Source organism: Rhea americana, unplaced genomic scaffold, assembly GCF_003343005.1.
Source record: "Rhea americana isolate MKP2758 unplaced genomic scaffold, rheAme1 scaffold_0, whole genome shotgun sequence".
Taxonomy (NCBI): Eukaryota; Metazoa; Chordata; class Aves; order Rheiformes; family Rheidae; genus Rhea; species Rhea americana.
The window spans coordinates 2,152,906-2,159,653 of record NW_028185037.1 but is presented as its reverse complement, the minus strand read 5'-3'; the positions used below and the strand labels follow the sequence as shown (position 1 = coordinate 2,159,653).

The 6,748-nt window shown below is 45.4% G+C and overlaps 1 non-coding gene across 1 annotated transcript; it reads right to left on the bottom strand.

Moving 5' to 3' along the window:
- Nucleotides 1–103: 103 nt before the first annotated feature.
- Nucleotides 104–185, bottom strand: TRNAS-AGA (transfer RNA serine (anticodon AGA)). Its single transcript has one exon. It is a non-coding gene; the product is annotated as a tRNA-Ser (tRNA).
- Nucleotides 186–6,748: the final 6,563 nt, after the last annotated feature.

Genomic DNA, 6,748 nt, shown 5'->3' with positions numbered 1-6,748 from the left:
GCCCGCGCCGCCATCCGCCCGCGCTGCCCGCGCGCCGCCTCCCCCGGGCAGAGCGAGCGGGAAGTGAAAAAAATACGCGCGCGCGGGGCGTCGCCGCCGCGGCCGTAGTCGGCAGGATTCGAACCTGCGCGGGGAGACCCCAATGGATTTCTAGTCCATCGCCTTAACCACTCGGCCACGACTACGTCTGCGCTGGGAGCCCGCGCCGCCGCACTAGGGCAGCGCGTGGGCCGCGCAGAGCGGGCGGCGGCGCCGCAGGCCCGGGGGCGCTGCCGGCCGGGTCCGCGGGCTGTGGCCTGGCACCTGGGGCACGCGTCCGCGCGGGCGGAGCGAGGGGTGTGAAGTAGGCTCCGTACGCAGTCCGGTGTATTTTTAATGCAGCCCAACGTTCTGTGTGGCGGCGCATTTAAAGCGAAAAGAAAGCACGTTTCTACATGGTGCCGCGGTTCTGAGACAATGGCCCAACTCCGCCCAGTCCCTTGGGAGAAGTTTGTGATTTGCTTAGATTAGAAACACTTACTGAGAGACGGGATCGGTCCCATCAAAAGCAGGGCTGTCCCAAAGCGGAAGGCTCGGCATTTCGAAAATCAGGGCTGCGTTTTGCTGAGGACGGGCAGAGGCCGGCAGCACCGCGGCGGCGAGGAAGGAGGTGCGGACGGCCCGTCCCGGCGGTGGCCCTGGCTGTGGTGCCGCGACATGTGTCCTTGGGCGCTGTAGGACTTCCGTGGCTTCGTGCGGGTGCGTCTTGGCGTTGGAGATCGGGCCAATTTGTGGTCGCCTCAGAGCTGGTGGAACCCAAGGGAAAATGAGAAATGTGCAGGTAAAATTTTTCATGCAGTGTCAGAGGGAGTTGGAGGAACTCTGCACAGTTGCTGCACAGCTGGGGAGATTAACAGGTTTCCAACTGATGCCGAACTCTCAAACCATACACAGCATGGTTAAAGAAATCTTTAGGAGATGAGCAGCAATTTTTTCATCTTTWTTCAGTATTTTTGAGGCGATTCCCATAACAACAGAATCTTGCCTATTGCCTTGTTAGTAAATCCAGGCATACCTACCGGGTGCCAGTCATCAGTCTCCCAACACRTGCGCTGGCCTCCTCTGTCTTCAAAGACAAGTGGAAGGTCAAACGTTTCAAGGTGGSCACACCGCCAGCTTTGTCAATACTGACTCTTTAAGAGAAACGTTGGGGGTGAATGCTGTATGTTATTATATTTGATTGGAAACTCAAGGAAGCAATTTAGAACGAGAAAGGTCCTGCTAAGTAAAATAAAGCATTGCCGTCTCCTTTAGTCAGCTGACAGAAAGCTCCGTGCTAGTCCCTGTTGCCAAGACTGTTGAAAATTTGTCAGCCTGTGATGAAGTGGGGGCTGCAGTCCTTAACAGCTCTGAGCAAAGCCTCTCGGTTACAAGGTGTTTTACAATTCTCCTGGCATTTCCAGTAATGAGTTGCAAGCCCTGTTTGAATTCCCTCGTACTTAGGGTTTTATTTCATTGTTCCATATTCCTCCCCATGCATCTCAGGGCTCCTTTAATACTGCAGCCCGTATAACGACAGTGCTGCTGGGAGATGTGTTGGGTAGAACAGTTGAGAGCCTTCCCTGGGCTGATGTGATGGAAGAAACCAAATAGTGTTGATGCTGCTCCAGCTCTTTTAAGTGGTCCCTTGGTTAGGACTCGGTGTCATGTAGGTAAATTCAATCCAGAAGAAGTGGATTTTTTGGTGGAATTTTTACATTCATCTCTTGCAGCTGTGGAGAGTTTAAACTAATCACAATTCTCCCCGGTATGCTATCATCTCTGTAATTTGAAAAAGGATCAGGAGCCCACAGGCTTGGAAAATCTTGAAGAAACTCTTGTCCTGAAATACATCATCACATGTGGAAAAGACCACTTGCTGCATCATCTTAAAGGAGCTTAAGAATGCCGAAATCAAGTATCATTCTGGCATTTTTTCAATGGCCTTAGAAATCTGAGTACATTCTCTTTGGACTGCAAAACAGCTTCTTTCCCTTTCCATCAATCCTGTGGCTGTCAATGTGTCTGCTGTAAGGTGCCAAAAATGTATGGAGTGTCTATGGGATAACATAACTGCCAAAGTCAGGGGTGCCGCAAGGCCTTCTCCCATGAACCCACTGCAACATTTGCTCAGTTGGAAAGCATTTGAAACCAAAAAAGAAGAGGCACAGACCTTTAAAATTCCTTAAACTGCAGTGATTGTTTTTGTGTAGATTACTGCCTGCTGTTTAGATCCTTGTTGTTCAAAACTTCTGAAAGGCCTGATGCAATCAAAGAGACTTACTGGGTCAAATTAATTCCAGATCAGTCCCTGGAATCATATCGAGGTAAATCTGACATATTTAGCCTTCAGCTAAGCTGAGGTCAGGAAAAAGGAGTACAGGAGAAAAGAGCYGAGGCTGTTACCTGAATTTTGTCCTCTCTTAGGAGATGAGTGAATTCACTTGTGCAAATTATGAATCTCTCTGACTATGTGGGACTTATTTTGAATCAAACACAACCATTACTGGCTGGTGAGAGTTGGAAAAGTATTGATCTAGAGTACCAAATGACTGTATTGTCTGGCATTTTTTTTGGGGGGGGGCGGAGGGGGGAAGGAGAGGTGACTTTCCTAGTGTATCCACATGAAGAGATGACATAAAACTGGAACACTGTCCTGGGTAGAAGCCATCATGTTCTGTAATCCTCAAGTCACTGCAAACCTTCTCAGCAGTGTTGGTAAAACTGGATTTTTCTGCAACTGATGARGACAAAATAACTCATTAGGGCAAGGTGTTAATTTGGCTTTCCCTCTTCCCTTGGGAAACCAAGAGAGCCCTGAGGTCAAGCAGAGCTCTCCTCAACCCTCTTTGAATGATGAACTCCCCTGAGAGTGCTCTCGTCCCAGAGGCCAGCAGAGCTGAGGAACACTAAAGCCATCATTTTCTCAGAGCTACCCACTGCCAGCTAGGAAGGAGATGAATGCAGTGGGGTACTACTCTGGTGTGGTGGCAGCATGTTGCAGTCCTTTCTGCATTTCTATCTCCKGCCCAAAAAGCTGGGATGGAGGCAAGAGTGAAGTGACTGCCTCTCACCAAGGTGTACTGCTGCCTCYAGCAAATGAAAATGGATCAAGCTTCATTTTAGAACCAGTTCAGATTTTTGCTGCCTGTCATAGGATATTGCTCTAATCCTGTTCCTGGTCACACTCCAGTATCTGATCTTGACTGACACTATGCTAATTTTCCAGTAGTGGTTCAGTGCATCAACATCAGTAAATTCAGGTCGACTGTTGAATTTTGGCCATAATTTAACCACTAGCAAGCATTTCTGTGGATGAAATTATCCCCTCTAAAGTTATCAGATTGGGAGGCAAGTACTTAAAAGAACACTTGACAACAAAAGTAGCAGCATATGCAAGATTCCTCATGTAATGTTCTTCATTTGTGATGCTGAGAGACAGCCCTGGATCAGAGGACAGCTTAAGCTGGAGGCCAGTTCAGTCCTGCTGATCCTTCCATCAATGGTGCCAGCTCAGAGGGCAGATTTTCAGTGTGAGTCTCTGCCTTGTTCATAGTGGACCAGCCTGGCATCAGGACTAGAGCAACTTTCAGTCATTTCCAACTTTCCCTTGAATGAATGATTTCAGGCTTAGGGTATCTGAGCACTCACCACTTGCTCTTTGGGCTGTCYAGTTCTCTTGCATGTGAAGTCATTAGTGAAGAAAACAGACAAGAGTCCAAAGAGAAAATCTGAGCCCTGGCTGTCAAGAGTGGATGTGCTTATAGGCTCACATGCCCATTTTCAAAGAAGTGTGACAGTTTGGCCCTTACCAAGGGCGGGAGCGTCTTTTCAGTACAGTATACAAAGCAGAAACCAAACAAAACCCAAGAGTTTTCTGTGGGCCTTTAATGAATCTGGTGTAGCACTGAAAGCTCCACCTATGAGGGCATGACAAACATTGTAAAGTCATTTCTGGAAAAAAAATGTTAGTTTATAAGGCTGTGTATCAAGAAGGTCACACTTCCAAATCAATGATACCTAGTGTAACTTTAAATAAAAATGGTGTTGCTAGGTGCTGTGTGGCTTTACTGCAGCTGCATTCTCCAGCCCCAAGGGCGTCTGTTCCTGTAAAGTAGGGCAGAGAGAAGTATGTAGTGATAAAGCAGGTTAGTGCAGAGGAAACATCTCATCAGAAGGAAAAAATGTTTCCATCTGAAAGATAGAAAAATAATTAGTAGTAAATATAAAATAATTGGCCTGCCAAGAAAGACCTAAGCTGTGGAACATGAGCAGTAAGGAGCAACTGTCCAGTGGAGAGGACTGGGGCTGTTGTGGAAAAGTCTTTCCTGCTTGCTACCCATTGCAGAGCTCTGGTGAGAGACAGCATGCAAGACCATCCTAGCTGAGGGACAGATGAGTCAAAACCGAACCAGTGATACTGTTACATTACCCTTGCTAAAGCTGGAAAATATTTTTCAGGGATCATTCTCCAGATGACTTGTGAACTGGGAATATCTGGCCCATAAGCCACAAGGCCATAGTGTGAGTATGCATGTGAAGAGGAAGACTGCTGTTTTTGTGAACTCTAGCTGTTTTTTTTCCTTTTTCCTTGAGTATCTTAATGACTAATCCATCAAATGTTTATAGCTTTCCTATACTCCTTAAAGAGCTTGCTATTCCAGGAGACAGAAAACCTATAATCTTTTGCCATGGCACTGCCTGCCTTAGCATGAGCTGTTTTGTCAGGATAATGCAGTATTGCAAAAACAAACTTGGGAGAACCCAGCTTTAACAGTGCAAATAAATGCATATGGGGAGGGGATCTGAAGAGAAAGTCTAAAATGTGGACACTTAGGGAAATGGCCAACGGCCCTGGAARACCTGGATACTCTCCTTCTGTACTGGCTGGGGAGTTTTTGGTGGGCTTTGGGCTTGGGGAAGGCAGATAGGCAATGACTAGGTATGTTAGCTGTCTCTCCAGAACACCACCACGCAAGAGCACAGGAGAACTAAACGGCACGGTGGGTGCTGGGTGCAAGCAGGGTCAGAAATGAGTAAAACTGCTTCAGGTTTTTTGAGATTCGTGTGTCTGCTGCTCTGCTTTCTCTCTTTCCCACGTTGTCTCCTTTCTACCTGAACATCCACACTTAATCTGCCCCAGCTTCTCCACAGGCTCCTGGGGCAGTCAGATCCTGCCCAGAGTAGCATAGAGGCAGACTTGCTTCTCCTGCTTCAGCAGCCCGGCCCAAAAGTGGTGTCGTCAGGCCCAGAGGAGAGGGATTTAAGGAAGATTATTTGGTYGAATCTGAATCTACTTGCTGTGTGGCTTCTCCATCCGTCTAACCCTGATAAAAAGTTTTTGAACTTCACTTTTAATGTTTTGTGGACTTTATTATTTCTTGTGGTATTTTGTTGTTTTTCTCTTTTGGCAAGTATCATATGTGTGATAAAACTAGTAGTTTGGGATATATTGTTCTAGTTACACAGTTGGTATCCCACTTCTCAGCAGGACCGATAAAGACTTCTCTGAACCCTTAGGCCCCAGGATGCTGCATCTCACACGGAGTGCCAATAACAGGGTACGTGTTCTCACACATCAGGTTCCAGATATATTCTCGTGCTTTACTGCATAATATTTGCTTGGTTTCTTTTTCTAAGTACCAGAATCCTGTTCATTGAAAAAATATTAAGCAGAAACCTGTGTTAGCTGGGTTACCTGTGTTACAGCATGAATGCTGTTTACATGTGTGATTTTTTACGGGCTTTTACAGCTAAAATGGCTAGAAGAATGTTAAAAGGAACAACGTCTTTTGCAGCTGAAAGCTTCCTTTAAAAACCTCATTCCAGTAGTTCAATAAATATTAAAAAGTTATCTTTGTGTCTTGAAGCTGGTAATGAGGTTTTTGTTTGGACTTGCAATAATTACTTTTTCTGATTCAGTTAATGAACAGTTTCCTAAAGGGGAAATGATTATGGGTGAAATCCTTGAAAATTAATGGCAGGAGCCTCACCAATTTCAGTGAGGTCAAGATTTCACACTGAAGGTGAAAATCCAGGCCATTTTGTTGGAAAATATCATTGTTTCTTGCTTGAGAACACAAACTGGTAGCATTCCTTCCAGCTTCAAGTTGTGTCTCCCAGCAGAGGGCATTGCAGGGTGACATAACTGCTTTTTAGGACAAGCTGGCAGAAGATAAACTAAACTCGAAGAGGTTGTTTCACTGGTCTAAAATTTATTTTAATGACCTCCACTGGGAGAGTAGATTATCACTCATTTAAAATCAAAAGATCCTGTTAGTAAACTTTGTAGCTGGAAGATACAGGGAATTTTTCTTTGCACTTTAAAAAGCCCTAATGCCTGAAAGAGAAAACTAATGCCAGAAAGAGTTTGTTCTTCAATGCTTCTGAAAATTTCTTTTTTCTCTTTTAAATGGCACTGTAGGCTGAATTACAAAGGCTTGTTTCAGGCCGAGACTTTCTTGACGTTCTGTAAAATGAAACAAAACAAAAAAACCCTGTTCCCTGTAAAAATGAAATGTAGAATTCAGGTTAAGTGTTTTGTAAAAATGATGTTAGCAACAGAGAGGAGAGAGAAACTTTGTCATTTGTGGTGAATGTAGTGGATGGCAAACATAATTTCAAAAAGTATAGATGAAGAAGGAACACATTTTAAAAAAGGCAAAGGTAAGCTGTGTATCAAACCAAGGAGCTATGGGGTATACCGAGGTACCCATGGATGGTGTACAGC